Source organism: Lepisosteus oculatus, chromosome 26 (assembly GCF_040954835.1).
Source record: "Lepisosteus oculatus isolate fLepOcu1 chromosome 26, fLepOcu1.hap2, whole genome shotgun sequence".
Lineage (NCBI taxonomy): Eukaryota > Metazoa > Chordata > Actinopteri > Semionotiformes > Lepisosteidae > Lepisosteus > Lepisosteus oculatus.
In genome coordinates, this window is record NC_090721.1 from 171,772 (window position 1) to 188,218 (window position 16,447).

General features: G+C 44.5%; 2 long non-coding RNA genes across 2 annotated transcripts; one reads left to right on the top strand and one right to left on the bottom strand.

Moving 5' to 3' along the window:
• The first annotated feature begins 5,048 nt into the window (after positions 1-5,048).
• On the top strand, positions 5,049-7,944 carry LOC138225160 (uncharacterized). Its single transcript, XR_011183742.1, has 2 exons — positions 5,049-6,685; positions 6,941-7,944. It is a non-coding gene; the product is annotated as an uncharacterized lncRNA (long non-coding RNA).
• A 1,096-nt stretch (positions 7,945-9,040) lies between these two features.
• Positions 9,041-14,728, bottom strand: LOC138225166 (uncharacterized). The gene is made up of 5 exons (XR_011183747.1): positions 12,858-14,728; positions 11,602-11,705; positions 11,241-11,308; positions 10,033-10,134; positions 9,041-9,142 (listed from the first exon to the last, which is right to left on the bottom strand). It is a non-coding gene; the product is annotated as an uncharacterized lncRNA (long non-coding RNA).
• Positions 14,729-16,447: the final 1,719 nt, after the last annotated feature.

Genomic DNA, 16,447 nt, shown 5'->3' on the forward strand with positions numbered 1-16,447 from the left:
TGTAGAACAGGATTCTTTCTGCACACCCAGTACTGGGGGCTGTGTCAGAGGCTCCTCACCGTTCTGTGATGATTTTAGACGTCGAATCGGGCAGGAGGCAGGCGCTCTTCGGGAGCTCTGGTCGCGTGCTATAACTCGGACCACGCGATGGCACAATTGCTTCCTACATACAAACAGAAACTTCAAACAACAAACCCCAACAAGAAATCTGTGCACACTTGGACTCCTGCTTCAGCTGAGGAGCTGTCACGCACACACCTCCTGTGTGGGTAGTGTTGGCCGTAGGACGTGTTGTTCACAGAGAGAAAAAATACACCATAGCAAGTCAGCACTCAAACAAACCAAAAGGCCAGTTTTATTGAAGTTGACGCAGCTGGCCACTCAAACACTCACTGCGTCTCTTCACCAGGTATCAGAAACAAAATAAAGGAACAATCTTTTTATCATATCCACTCGCACCTTGCTCTCATTTCCAGACTCCTAACTCACCACTCCCAACAAACCCCAGTGCTCACAACACCCTTTAAATTGGATTTGGCCCATACCACTATGGATACAATAGGTGTAAAACAGAAAATTCAAAAGACAAACAACACATAGCACAGCAGTCCGGACTACTTGGACACACAAATACATGAAACCCTTAACAATTCACAGGACAGACATTCAGCAGATCGTCTATACCTAGTTGCCATTTTTCGCAATAACATTAGGCTCTGATAACCTCCCCTCTCAGCATTCCAGCAATGTTATGTTCCTCTAGCTAAGCTTCAGGCATATAACCAGTCTCCTATCTGTTTGCAACCTTTTGACCTTTCTGAGGATCCCTCGGAACAAATAGACACCGGAGTCTCCTCTCATGCAGTGCTGTTAAGACTTAAGCTAGTGGCATCCTACACTATGCTTTGTTCCTTTAGGACCATTTCTCTAAAAATAGTTCTCTACCTTTTGTTTCCCCTCCTGTCCACAGCTGGAACAACTGTTTGCTAACAAAGACTGTTTATCTGTCTGGAAAGGTCTCCAAACTGTTACCAATTACAAAAGAAAATCCCCTCAGATACATCTTGATCACTCTCTACCAGATAACACATTTTACAGCAGGCCAGAAACACAAAGGATCTCCAACGACCTTGTCCATGGCAGTCTCGCAACTCGTCCAAATAATTCACATCCTGGGGATGAGCTATTGTCCCCCACTCAACTGGAGTGCCACACCCACTCACACTCAATCTCTCACGAAGACTTGACGCCGTTAACAAGTCTTGAGAATGCCCTGTGAAGCAAAGAACAGGAAATGTTAAGGCTATTCAAAAAGCAAAACTGTAAAAAGGCAGCAGGACCTGACTGTGTATCTCCAGCCACACTACAGCCCTGTGCTGGCCAACTCGCTCCAATCTTTACAGACGTTTTTAAGCAATCATTGTCCCAGTGCACAGTGCCAGACTGCTTCAAATCTTCTGTTATTGTTCCTGTTCCAAAAAAGGACACAAGAACCTGCCTTAATGCCTACAGACCCGTCGCACTAACGTCAGAACTGGCGCGTCTTCCCAACACGTTCGTGTCAGAGTGAGGTGACCCCTCAAACAACAATTATTTCCTGCCTCATATATGACTACGGCACCTAGCAATGCAACAGGTTCTGTTGATCTCCCAGATCCACCAATGCCCACACAGACCAGCGACAAGCATGTGTATCGTATAAGTGACCTTTTTATTTTCTATCCACATTCACCATCAGCCAAAGACACAACGAAAACAGCAGCAACAAAAGGTCCTTCCAAGGGTCATAATGAATCCAGAGGGACGGCAGTCTTTTCTGTCAAGTACCGAAGAGTGGCCACTCGAACGATTCTTCTTCGTACCTGTAAAGTCTTTGATAGCCCCAGTGAACGAGAGGCCGGTCCCATTTCCCCAGACTCCGTTCAGGTTCCACTAGAAATCCTCCCGCGAACTGTATTCCATTCCCCTCAGTTTGGAGCGGCTAGCCGGGCCGGTTTCTCGCTCCTTGCCTTCAGGTATTAAAAGTCTCTGTACAGTACCTCTGTTCCGATGCCACTGTCTCCCGTGGTCGTCCATCGGTCCTTGCCTCCGCGAACTCGCGCGCCGCAGCTTCCCTTGTGCTGCCTGTGTGGTCTCCCAGGTCTGGTGGGAATCGGGAGTGTGCTCCGTTCCGGCTCAGATGGTTTTATTCCTCCCCTCAGCCCATCTCCCTCAGGGGGTTTTCCACTGTCCCTGTCAGAAAGGGGCTTGCCCAGTATTTTACCAGGAGGAAGCTCGTGTGGCTGAAGAGTGTGAGAGTGCCAAGCTTAGGTGTTATGGGCCCTTATCACTTCTTTGTTCACTCTCCGGGTCGGAGAAACCTGAAAAGAGACAAACGTTGTGAGACCATTTATAAGCTTGGTGACCTCGAATTAAACAGAACAATAGCAACACTGTTCTACAAACTTTTCATTGAAAGGGTTTTCAAACACTGTCCCACTTGCTGGTTTGGCAACATCAGTAGCTGGAATTGAATATGCAGCCATTAGTCTGCCTGGCAAAAAACAACCGGTCTCTCCAGTGGTCTGCATACAAGTGAACACACAAACCCCATACTATTAAAACCCCTTTAGGGCACACTCACACCACAACACAATCAACCTGACAGACTCACCAACACTGGACTGCAGAAGCGGCAGGAAACCCTTGAGAACATGAGCAGAGCATGCAAACTCCACACAGACAGCACTCCAGGAAACCAGACACATGAGAACATGTGCAGAGCATGTGCGCCGTCTCTCAGCCTTTCACCTCCACATGCAGATCAGGACGCGACCGGAGACCGGAGACTCCTCACTCCTGCAGGAGGAGGCGCCGACGGACTCGCTCAGCCCAGCGCTTACATTTCCCCGACAGTCCTGTCACACAGCCTGCGACTCACCGCTTCTTCCTTTTCTTCCGCAAAATGTCCACAAAATACTCCAGCCAGCGCCTTTTAGACTAAAGTTTCGGCTTTGCCAGCTGTCTCCCTCCCGGAGGTCAGATCGCAACAACTTCTGCAGCACCGTTTCCACAGCAACCACGTTTTATTTAACAAAGTAAAATAAACACAGGAGAAAAGTTTGCAAACATGCAGGCAGGATGAGCGCTGCAGACACATGCTGCTGCCCGGGTCCGTCTTGTGAAATAAACAGAATTTTGCACCCCAGGAACTAGACCCACGAGAACATAAGGAGAGCATGCAAACTCCACACACACAGCACCCCAGGAACTAAATCCAGGCTCCCAGCGCTGCCACCCACTGCGCCGCCGTCTCTCACCTCCACTTGCAGATCATGACGCGACCGGAGACCGGAGACTCCTCACTCCTGCAGTAACACACCCCAGCAGGAGGAGGCGCCGACGGACTCGCTCATGGTGCAGTGAGCCCAGCGGTGTGAGGCTGGTGTCCAGCGCTGATATTTACCGACAGCCTGCGACTCACCGTTTCTTCCTTTTCTTCTGCATAATGTCCACAAAATACTCCAGCCAGCGCTTTTTAGACTAACGTTTCTGCTTTGCTCGCTGATTAGATTACAAAAGCCGACTGTTTACCTCCTAGAGGTCAGCTCGCAACAACTTCTGCAGCACCGTTTCCCCGGCAACCACGTTTTATTGACAAAGTAAAATAAACACAGGAGAAAAGTTTGCAAACAAGACGGGAGCTAAGAAACACGAGGACAGTGGGTTTGCTTTATGTGCCAAGTCGATTAACCAGCGCCGCAGACAAGTGAAATACAAGAAAACATACACACAAGGGAACACATAAGAGAGACAAAGAAATACAAGACACGATAAATACGCTGAAATTGTATTAATATAATTCATTCTAATGTTCAATGAAATCAGCGAAACACATGGGCAGGGCAGCCCAGTGAACTACAGAGACTACATTACCCATAAGCCCTGTGGGCGACACCATTTTGACGTCTCGACTCATACTTTTGTATTTTTTATGAGACCAAAAACTACAAGAAAACGTAACGTAGCAGTCGTATTGTCAGGGTACATGCAATAATACATGTACATTTTATGGAAAAAAAGATTCAACAAGGTAAATGCAGATAAGGCCCGTCCATGCTTCAACGTTCTTACAACACAGAAACAGACACATTTCAGAAAGACATTCTGAAATAAAATGTCTTTACATCCGTCTTAAACTGTTCAAACACGGTCTCCTCTCACACCATTCCCTTAATAATTATGTTGCGCAAGTATAATAATGTTTTAAAATACAAACGATATTTTCATCTTCCTTTTCAATGGGATTAAAACGTAACAAATGTATTTCTTTCCGATTTCAAGTCTTTCCGATAGCGCTTTGAGACTCAGCTCCGTGTATCTCTGTCGCCACCCAGTGGACATTTCTCGGAAGTGTCACCGCCCGCCGGAATTCGGAAAAGTCCCGGGACTGAAGCTGTGTGACTGGACAAGAGCCTGTCTCCCGCCTCCTGCTGAAATCTCAGCGCCGATTGGACAAAAGCTGCTCACAGTCCGGATCCAGTGGAAGGCCGATCCACTCCGGGTTTTCCTTAGCCGGCAGTCCGGATCCAGTGGAAGGCCGATCCACTCCGGGTTTTCCGTAGCCGGCAGTCCGGATCCAGTGGAAGGCCGATCCACTCCGGGTTTTCCGTAGCCGGCAGTCCGGATCCAGTGGAAAGGCCGATCCACTCCGGGTTTTCCGTAGCCGGAAGTCCGGATCCAGTGGAAAGGCCGATCCACTCCGGGTTTTCCGTAGGCGGAAGTCCGGATCCAGTGGAAAGGCCGATCCACTCCGGGTTTTCCGTAGCCGGAAGTCCGGGTCCGGTGGAAAGGCCGATCCACTCCGGGTTTTCCGTAGCCGGAAGTCCGGGTCCGGTGGAAAGGCTGATCCACTCCGGGGTTTCCGTAGCCGGAAGTACGGGTCCGGTGCAAAGGCTGATCCACTCCGGGTTTTCCGTAGCCGGAAGTCCGGATCCTTTACGATGCACGCAAGACTACGTTACAGATCACCGGCGTACATTATACAGTCAAATAAAGATAAGGTACGCACAGCTTTCATGTTGTGATACTTAGACATGGTTTGGAGACGTTCCCTCGTGTGTATTTTGAATTATTCAAATGCGTGTCGCTTTATTTTGGAAGCGCATCATTTCAGTGCATGAGCTTACCTGTTATATTGGGCGAGATTTCACACGGATAATCAAACAAGAACGAGTTTGCCCTGGAATCCAGTCCACTGCCCAACCTGAAAGTCAGAGCATGAGAACGGACGGATTGTATGGCGATTGTGGAGTTGCTCGACCACATCAAGTAGGCGAGAAGTACAATCTGCTACTACGACATACGGTCTAATTATTCAATTTTCGATTATTTCTCATTTTAGGCTATTTCTACATCTAATAACGAGCGAGTATAATGATTAAGCCAATGATACATTATATTTTAGATTCGGTTCAGCAGTATTGAGCAGTAAAATAACATCAATTTGTCTACAGGAAATGTCAGAATTAGAAGCCTTCTTTACACCATTTTGCCGATCTGTTCAGAGTGTTTTAACAACAGAACAAAACAAAAACAAACGTAAGGTTTCTGGGCTGCTTTGAGATAGACAATTATCATCTATATTACTTTTAAATCTATGCACACTGTGTATCTTTACCGGGTCGATTCAATGTACAATTTTGTACTGACGCCTTAACCTTATTATTCATACAAAATCTGTTTGACAATAGTCATGTTTGATTCCACTCACTTTCCCCAAAGAGGTGCTCCAAAATAGTTTGACAAGATATTGTGAGATTGCGAGAGGGATCTGAAGTATTTATTAGTACAAGTATAACTAAATTGTTTTCCTTGTAGTCTAATAAAGGTTGTAAATTCTTCCATAGTTTCTGATGGGCTACTGTTAGTTTCTTAAAAGCATCAATACCTAGTTCCTGAATGATTAAATTAGGGAAACATACATCACCTACTTTGCTTAATTTTGTAAATAATGCTGTCGGTATCGGTATTAGATGCTCTAAACCCTGTAGCATTTAGGCCTCCTTCTGCCCGTGTTTGACAAATAGCAACCATGAATAAAGTTTTTTTTTTATTTTACTAAGGTAGAGAACATCAAATCACAAAATCACCTTTTTGAAAATCTTAATACCAAGATATTTAATCACATCTTTTACATGTATATTACGTACGGAGCAGACACTTTTCAACAGCCACCAGTTCACTTTTCTGATATGTAAAGAAAGACCAGAAACAGTGGAAATGACTTGTAAACGCATTTAATTGCTTTGTCCACCTCTGTGTGCTTTCTCAGAGAGAGAGAGTTGTATCCTCAGCCAATTGGGAACACCTGTCATCTCTTTATCCTGTACTTGAATAATACCCTGAAACTATTTGTTATAGGGGTGTAAGCAGTGGGAAGAGGAGTGGGCTCGTGTCGAATTGCCTTACCCGTTCCCAATCTGCAGGAGGTCCCACGACGGCAGGTAGCTGCTCCAGTCGCTGGAGCTCAGTTCGCTGTCGAGGGAGGACGAGGGCTCTGGCTCGGGGGAATCACGGCTCCACAGCTCCTACCTGTTGCAGAGTGTTTCTGCCCTCCCGATGGCCTCTGTGTTTTAGAAGGATCTGTCTCTTTTCGCTTGCTTACACCACAGGTTTCATCGACGATAGTGTGCATCCTGAAGCAGTGAGTTATCGGTCTTATTTCTACTGAGAAACAGTTCAAGCACTCACAAAACAATAACCAGGAGACGGTGTATGAAAAAGAATTGTAAGACTTGCAGAGTAGATTTGAATAGACAGTGGACGTCACACTGCGTGCTTGAATATCAGAGATTCAATTCATTCTTTCCTGTAGGTTAACTTCCTGTTTGACATTGTTCCGCTGTCACTTCTTCACAAACTCATAACTCGCCGTGTTCAATTTTGTGTTGAGTTACAGGAACCTCAGCATCAGATGAAATCCTCTTCAGCGCCCCAGGGAGACTGGGGGACTTGCCAGATTTTCAGCTTTATCACTGGGTCCTTTGGCTCAGGGCTGTTGAGCAAAGTGCTCCCCTCTGCTGGAGAGCCACAGGGGCACTACAGGGCGGCCTCGTGTTCCCTGCTCCTGCCCGTGCCTGTGGACGGCCAGTGTGACCGCGCGCGAGACAAAGTAGTGCATTCGTGGTGTAAATACAGAATGTTCAATAGCTGACTGAGGAAAGTTACAGAGACGGGAGTATACGTTCTGAAATAATGTGAACCACTGTTACTACACACAGACAGACTACTTAAAAATCATGTGGCTTTTTAAGGTCGTTTTGTCTGCCTAAAGTACGTTAGATGTGTCACAGCAAAGAGTTTGAATACTTACAGAATGCAGCAGCTAGAATTGTTACTTGGAGCAGAAAGAATGACCACATAACCCCCACACTTCTCTCTCTTCATTGGCTTCCTCTCAGGTACAGGGCGGACTTCAAACTCCTTCTACTTACTTACAAGGCTCTCAGAGGTCAGGCACCTGTCCTGCCTCGCAGGGATGCTGCAGAGGAGAAATACTGTCTGTCATGGGCTGGGCACCATGTGAGTTGAATGCTGCATCAGTGCCATGGATCCAAGAGGGGCATCATGGATACAGCTGTCGTTTAGGAGGATTCTGCTGGTCTGCAGAGACCTGCATGGGGTACTGACATACAGATAACGTGATGGATGGATGGATTAATACCCGCATTCATTTCTTTCTTTTTTTTTAATGATATAATGTTAGCATGCCCAAAGGGGTTGGGCAGCCAGTTGACCTTGGACCCCTAGAGGATTTTATTCTCCTTACTGAGTCTTTGGTTCCTTTCCTCCATTGTCTTCAGTTCTGTATTCACAAAATGTATATTTACCTGCATTGTTCAGCGCCTTGGGGCAACCTTGTTGTGAAAGGTGCTATATGAAAATAAATTGAATTGAATGGAATGACAGAGTCACGGCTTTTCCAGTTTCCTCTCCTATTATCTTCTTTATCTGCACTCTAAAACACAGTGAAACCTTGAACCTTTCAACTGGACCACTGCCGTTCTACATCACAATGACTCTAACTAGGACGGAGACTTGAATGGGATGAAAAAGGAAAAGGCATTATTTGTAGGAAGAAATTAAACTGTTCCACCTGATCACTTGCTAAACAAAGTGATTCACTGGAGTGGAGGCGGTGAAAGCTTTGTGAATCAACTTACAAAAGGAAACATGTAAGAAACGTGGCTCCCATATTTAACCCTTGAAAAATCTATGAGTGTTATGTGGAGGTGAAAGTATTGTTCAATTATTCTAATAAAGCTCACTCAACTAAGACCCAGAAAAGTACCAGAGTATTCTCACCTAAGAGGAAATACTAACAAGTAGGATGTTCAAATGAAAAGCATTAAAAACTGAATGATCTTAAGTAGCTGAAATGATTATTGAGCTCTGGGTCACAGTGCTCCTGAAAAAAAAATCAAATTTCAGCAGACACCCAAGGACAGCAGGTGAGCACCATGCTGAGCCAGTGTATAAGTGTATGAATCACAGTTTCAAGGAGCTTTTTTCAGTTTCGTTCCACTGATCGGCCAACACGGGGGGAACTTCAGTCTTACTCGCCCTATTGCATTAAGAAACTGTACAACATTCTCCAATAAGAACTTGCGACCTCACCTAACGAAAAGCAATTTGCGTAGCAGGGAAAGACTGGACTCCCACTGGGGATTTTTGTTTTTCATCCCGATGGTGATGTGCACTATATAGAACGTTGCTGGACCCATGTGCAATTGGTGTCATTTCTAATCTAGAGGTCAAAGCTGTGAAACTTTCAAAGAGATGGAAGATCTCTTGCGAGACACCAATTCACAGAAGGGGCTAATGAGATCTTTGCTTGAAGTCTCATTGTGCTGCACTATTTCATTTTTCAGTGGGCACGACTCACAGGCATCTAAAATCATCTCAGTGACGGACTAAACAGGCCTCTCGCAAAGACTCGGGAACAGACACAGACCTTATCATCTCTGCTCCTCGGGAAGCGTGCAGAGATCACATTAGATGTGTTGCTCAAGCTCTTTATTGTCACGTACAGTAAACCCAGCAGTGTGGTCAGTGCGGGATGTGTTCTGTCCTGACGGCAGGGTCAGCAGCCAGAGGAGACCTGAAACAAGACGGAGAGGTAAGACATTGATTCCGACAGAGAGAGCTTTCACACCGGATTACTGACAAGAGGAGCAATAAGAGAAGAGTTGTAAAGACACGCCGAAGAGAATATTCTCATCTAAGAGGAAATATTAACAAGTAGGATGTTAAAATGAAAAGCATTAAAAACTGCATGATCTTCAGTAGTGAAATGATTACTGAGCTCTGGATCACGGACAGCAGGGGAGTGAATGAGTTGTTTATTTTGTTTCCTGTGAATTATGTAGAATTCACAACGTGTTCCATTTGTACAGGAAAACCATTGAGAGCAGATTCACTTCTGCGCCAGAATGAATGATTTCCATCTTCACTCTAGGGTACTGTACTTTACAGCTCTGTATTGTATTCTGCATATATGTCTGTTATGTATACATTTTCTTTCTCACTTTGTCTCTCTGTCCATTTGTATCAGTTTGTTGGAGAGCACCATCACACCAGCATCACAACATTTATTCTACTGCCTTATTAAGCAAATGTCTCTACTAAATTCTTTTTATATATAAAACATTTTTTGACATGATATACACAAATGGCTAATTATACTTTCTGATTATATTTCCATCTTAGAAATGAAGCATTTCTCTCCTGCAGTTTGAGGTTGTTAAATAGAAAACTGGATCACTCCAGGGCCGAATCTTCTCCATCTCTTACACTCTCTTACATTCGTTCACGAATGATCACAAGAGCAAACACATAGACTGGCTTCTCACAAAGTGTGTCGATGACACAGTCCCGGTCAGCTTACTAAAGGACCCAGAAAATCACCACGGGCCAGTCTGAACAGTTTCACGGAATAGTCTGTTGACTTCTCTTTGATGTTTCATGTTACAAGAGCAAAACAATACTCACTGATTTGAGGATAATTGCGCCATCCCTCCAGCCTACTGAAATGAACCGTCAGACTGCAGAAGCTGTCAGTGACTACAGGTCCTTGGGCCTGGTCAGAGAAACCTGAGATGAGACAAACGTTGTGAGACCATTTATAAGCTTGTGACCTCAAATTAAACGGAAGTCAGACATTTTCAAAGGGGGCAACACTGCGGCACAGTGGTTAGCATCGCTGCCTCATAGCACCGGGGCCCTGGGTTTGATTCCAGGGCTGCTGTCTGTGTGGAGTCTGCATGTTTGTTCGCGCTGCAGGGGACACCTCACCCCCACAGACACAAACTCACACCACAACACAATCAACCCGCCAGTATCAGTTTGTGTTCAGTGCTGGGGAGGTGCCTTGTCCTTGCAGAACAAAAACAAGGTGATCAGGACTGACGGCAAGATTCAGGTATTCAAGTACCCAGTAAATCCAGGGCTCAAATGGGGGAACTGTTTCACGAGCTACACAATATCCTCAACAAACGATGACAGAGCCTTGGAAAGCTGTGTGGAGAGTGAGGTGCTCGTACCCAGCCGGAGTTAAAAGACCACGCATTGAGCAGAGCAACTGAGCGAAAGCACACTATCGATCTACCCAACCCAGAAAAGCACACATCTCTGTGATACAGAGGCTAAGGCAACATGTGAGTAAAGGATTTTGAATCAGCAATTGTGCTGATGAGCCAGTCAGCAATTTTTCAGAAACAGCAAACATGTCGTCAGCCTCCAGGAGCTGCAGAAGATTGTGAGATATAAAGGAGTGAAACCAGGGCAGGAGAAACTGATTCCTCGTGTAGGAAGCTGAGGAAAACGATGCACACCCTGCAGACTGAAAGGAAGACAGCACAAACTATTGGTAATGTCAGCCTAGAAGAAAGTGTAGTGCAGTGTGTTGCAACTAAGTTTTTGTTCAATATTTGTTTTGTCTGAAAGAGACTATTTTGATTAGATACATGCAATACTATTTCTTTCTCATTCTCTGTCTTTTTATGTCTTATTTGGATCACACCATAAAGTTCATAACCCAGCCAGTTGCTTTGGCTCTGAAAGCATCCCTCAGCAGGGACAGCCCTGATCCCCAAACACAGAGCTGCCCTTCCCACTGCCCGTCTGCTCTCTGCCCAGTGGAAGTAGCGTTTCTGCCCCGCAGCTGTGTGAGAGAAGATGACCTGAGAGCACTAACCCACCTCTGGAGAGGGAAGAGTCTCAGCTGGAAGGGAGGAGGAGCTGCCGGGCTGCCGCAGACAAGGCGCCGCTGAAATGATAGAGAAATCTTTTAGAATCAAACGTCACCTGGCTCAGTGTTTAAGCTGTAGTACATGATCACATTAGATTATTAAAACATGCAGACTGCCATTTCCATTCTGTACAAACAAAGGGTTTTCCATTGTAGAAAACACCACTGCAAATCCAAAGCGGAGTGCACTGGGACTGCAGTCCAGAGAAACCCATCATGTTACAAGAACTGGAGGCCATTTCACACCAAAACTGTACAATAGGATTCTTTCTGCACACCCAGTACTGGGGGCTGTGTCAGAGGCTCCTCACCGTTCTGTGATGATTTTAGACGTTGAATCGGGCAGGAGGCAGGCGCTCTTCGGGAGCTCTCGTCCCGTGCTATAACTCGGACCACGCGATGGCACAATTGCTTCCTACATACAAACAGAAACTTCAAACAACAAAACCCAACAAGAAATCTGTGCACACTTGGACTCCTGCTGCAGCTGAGGAGCTGTCACGCACACACCTCCTGTGTGGGTAGTGTTGGCCGTAGGACGTGTTGTTCACAGAGAGAAAAAATACACCATAGCAAGTCAGCACTCAAACAAACCAAAAGGCCAGTTTTATTGAAGTTGACGCAGCTGGCCACACAAACACTCACTGGGTCTCTTCACCAGGTATCCACACAGACAGCACCCCAGGAAACCAGACCCATAAGAACAGGGGCAGAGCATGCAGACTCCACACAGACAGCACCCCAGGAACTAAATCCAGGCTCCCAGCGCTGCCACCCACTGCGCCGCCGTCTCTCACCTCCACTTGCAGATCATGACGCGACCGGGGACCGGAGACTCCTCACTCCTGCAGTAACACACCCCAGCAGGAGGAGGCGCCGACGGACTCGCTCATGGTGCAGTGAGCCCAGCGGTGTGAGGCTGGTGTCCAGCGCTGATGTGTCCCTGATAGTCCTGTCCCACTTTTTAGACTAAAGTTTCTTAAGTTTCTGTTTTTCTCGCAGATTAGATTAAAAAAGCCGCCTGTTGACCTGCTGGAGGTCAGACCCGCTCCGGCAACAACTACTGCAGCTCCGTTGCCCCGGCAACCACGTTTTATTTAACAAAGTAAAATAAACACCGGAGAAAAGTTTGCAAACAAGACAAGAGAGCTCAGAAACCCACAAACACGACGGCAGTGGGTTTTGTTTCTGTGTCGAGTTGATAAACCAGGCAGGACGAGCGCTGCAAACACACTAGAGTACACATAACACAATCAGGGGTACACAAGACTCCTGCTCTTTACACAAACAGGTTCAACAGGTCAATAAAGAGCAGGTCGGCACAGCTGTCATGATGTCTCATTTACAAAGAGTCTGAAGATTTGCTCGTCTCTTCCCAGAGCAGCTTCACTCCGGAGAGCAAGAAACAGCTCCTGCCGAGTCCGTCTTGTAAGACAGACATAGAAATCCGCGACACGACAAATACGCTGAAATTGTATAATTAATTTAAATTCTATTAAAAATGTGAGAAATAATAAAGCACGGAAAACATATGATATATGTAAAAAATACAAGTTAATCAACTTACCTATTACCTCTGGCGGTTAATTGTTTATTTTTCTGTTTGTGTTTGTTTACTTATACCTAATTTGATCCTCTGATTGAATTTGTATTTGTAAATTATTTACAAGTTTAATAAAAATTTTTTTAAAAAAATTCTGATGCTCAATCAAATCTGCGGAACGCGTGGGCTGCGCACGTGTTCTGTAGTGCGCTATAGAGCACTAGAGAAACTACATTTCCCACAAGCCCTGTGGGCGACTTCCTTTTGACGTAATCGATTCGCGTCTTTTTATTTTTAATTATAACAACAATACATGCCATAAAAACAAGAATACATATAACATAGAGTATAGTCAGGGGTACATACAATAATACATGTACATGTTATGCAAAAAGATTAAACAAGTAATCTTGTTTAATAGTAAACAAAAGCAGATAAGGTCCGTACATGTTTCAAATTGTCTGTACAAACGCATTTACATCCGTTTTTACAAGTGTTCAAACATGGGTCTCCTCTCACAGCATTTCGTTAATTATTATATCGTGGAAGTACATATTTTTTTTAAATACAAACGATATTTTCATATTACTTTCAATGGGTTTAAATGTAGCATGATTTTACTTCTTTAAAAGTAATGTCAATATTAGTTTACATTAGCTTTCAGAGTTGCTGTCACAAAAGTCACAGTTACCATCTGTTTTGATTTTCAATCTCTGCACAACGAGGATCTGTAAGGAGGCGCTTTAAGATTCGCCGCCATAGACTCGTGTATCTCTGTCGCCGCCCAGTGGACATTTCTCAGAAGTGCAGTTCTTTTTAACTCATGTAGCAATAAAAATAAATACGACACAAAACAAGAGTATATATAGCAAATCAATAATGTCATCAGGGGTACATAGTATAATATATTTACACTTCTGAAAAAGAAATTCAATATCTGCACAACAAGTCTTCGACAGCGCTTTGAGACTCACCGCCATAGACTCGTGTATCTCTGTTGCCGCCCAGTGGACATTTCTCGGAAGTGTCACCGCCCTCCGTAATTAGGTAAAGTCCCGGAATTGTAATTGTGATTGGACGAAAGCCGTATCTGCCCCGCCTCCTGCCGAAATCTCAGTGCTGATTGGTTCTGAGCCGAGTCACTCAAATTGAGGGCGGTAATTCCGTGGAAGAACAGGGAAGTCCGTGGTGATTGGCTAGGAGCGGTGTCACTCACAAAAACTAAAAGGAAATCCCGCCTTTTCAAGCTAACGGCGGTGATTGGACAAGCCCTGTGCCGCTCATTTGACGTCACTTAACTGCGACGAAACCGGATCTGATGCGTGTTTAGCGCGACAGCTGGTCCGTCGCCCGAGGTCGGTGTGTAGCCGCGGCCCAGGATGCTGTGGTTCCGCTCTCTGCTCGTTAAGCACTGCGGACTCCTGGAAAACCGTATTGCAGGGCAGAGAGTTATTGAAATCCAGACGTCGCTGGAGAGTTTGTTTACTGACGAGTCACCTCACGTTGCTGATTAATTCGACCTCCTTGTGTTTTCTCTGCTTTAACAAATAGTAAAAATGCTATTCAATGCACACAAGAGTACATCACAGATCACCGGGGTACATTATACAAGCCAATAAAGATAAGGTCTACTTATCTTTAAGGTCCCGTTTCCTGGGGTACTTGCTTACCCCTTGATCGCAACAACTTTTACAGCTCCGTTGCCACGGCAACCACGTTTTATTGACAAAGTAAAATAAACACAGGAGAAAAGTTTGCAAACAAGACGGGAGCTAAGGAACCCGAGGACAGTGGGTTTGCTTTAAGTGCCGGGTCGATAAACCAGCGCTGCAGACACGTGAAATAAAAGAAAACATACACACAAGGGAACACATAAGAGAGACATAGAAATACAAGACACGATCAATACGCTGAAATTGTATTAATATAATTAATTCTAATGTTCAATCAAATCAGCGAAACACATGGGCAGGGCAGCCCAGTGAACTACAGAGACTACATTACCCATAAGCTCTGTGTGCGACACCATTTTGACGTAATCGACTCGCGTCTTTTGTATTCTTTTTTTTAAAGAATTTTTTATTAAATTTGTAAAGCATTTACAAATACAAATACAATCAGAGGATCAAATTAGGTACAAGAGGACAAACACAAACAGAAAAATAAACAGTTAACCGCCGTTTATTTATTAATAAAAAACCGAATTTATTATTTCTCACATTTTTAATAGAATTTAAATAGCGTTTCAGCTCCACCTCAAAAGAACTAAAAAGGGGAGTATTATTAGACCATTTGGATTTATGGATGTAAAATTTACCAAGAATGATTAATAAATTGACTATAAATAAATGCTCTTTTTCCAAATTTTCTACTAAACAGTACAATAAAATGTCAAAATCATTCAATCTAAAAAACACCTTTAACTGCCTGCAAACAAAACTCTGTAAATCCGTCCAAAACAACTTCACAAACCTACACCTAACAAATAAATGCACCAAAGATTCCTTTTCCGCCCGACAAAAAACACACAGATCATCCTGCTCATGCTTAAATTTAAAGAGTACTAATTTCACTGGATAAAACTTATGAATGATTTTAAACGATATCTCTTTAACTTTATTTGTAATACAAAATCTATCAGGAATTGTCCAAACTAACTTCCAGTTTATATTTTCAAACATTGCATTCCAAAAAGACAAACAAGAAGGGATAAGATGGGGTTTACAAAGATTTCTAATATGAGTATTGTTACACTTCTTATCCTTTATTTCCACGCCATCCAAGAATAAATCAGTTGTAGGACCCAAAAGGAGGTCAGTCCTATTAACACTTTGATTTGCTTTTAATAAACCCACTACACCTTCCGGAATGGCGTCTTTTGTATTCTTTATGAGACCAAAAACTACAAGAAAACGTAACGTAGCAGTCGTATTGTCAGGGTACATGCAATAATACATGAACATTTTATGGAAAAAAAGATTCAACAAGGTAAATGCAGATAAGGCCCGTCCATGCTTCAAATTTCTTACAACACAGAAACAGACACATTTCAGAAAGACATTCTGAAATAAAATGTCTTTACATCCGTCTTAAACTGTTCAAACACGGTCTCTTCTCACACCATTCCCTTAATAATTATGTTGCGCAAGTATAATAATGTTTTAAAATACAAACGATATTTTCATCTTCCTTTTCAATGGGATTAAAACGTAACAAATGTATTTCTTTCCGATTTCAAGTCTTTCCGATAGCGCTTTGAGACTCAGCTCCGTGTATCTCTGTCGCCACCCAGTGGACATTTCTCGGAAGTGTCACCGCCCGCCGGAATTCGGAAAAGTCCCGGGACTGAAGCTGTGTGACTGGACAAGAGCCTGTCTCCCGCCTCCTGCTGAAATCTCAGCGCCGATTGGACAAAAGCTGCTCACAGTCCGGATCCAGTGGAAGGCCGATCCACTCCGGGTTTTCCGTAGCCGGCAGTCCGGATCCAGTGGAAGGCCGATCCACTCCGGGTTTTCCGTAGCCGGCAGTCCGGATCCAGTGGAAGGCCGATCCACTCCGGGTTTTCCGTAGCCGGCAGTCCGGATCCAGTGGAAGGCTGATCCACTCCGGGTTTT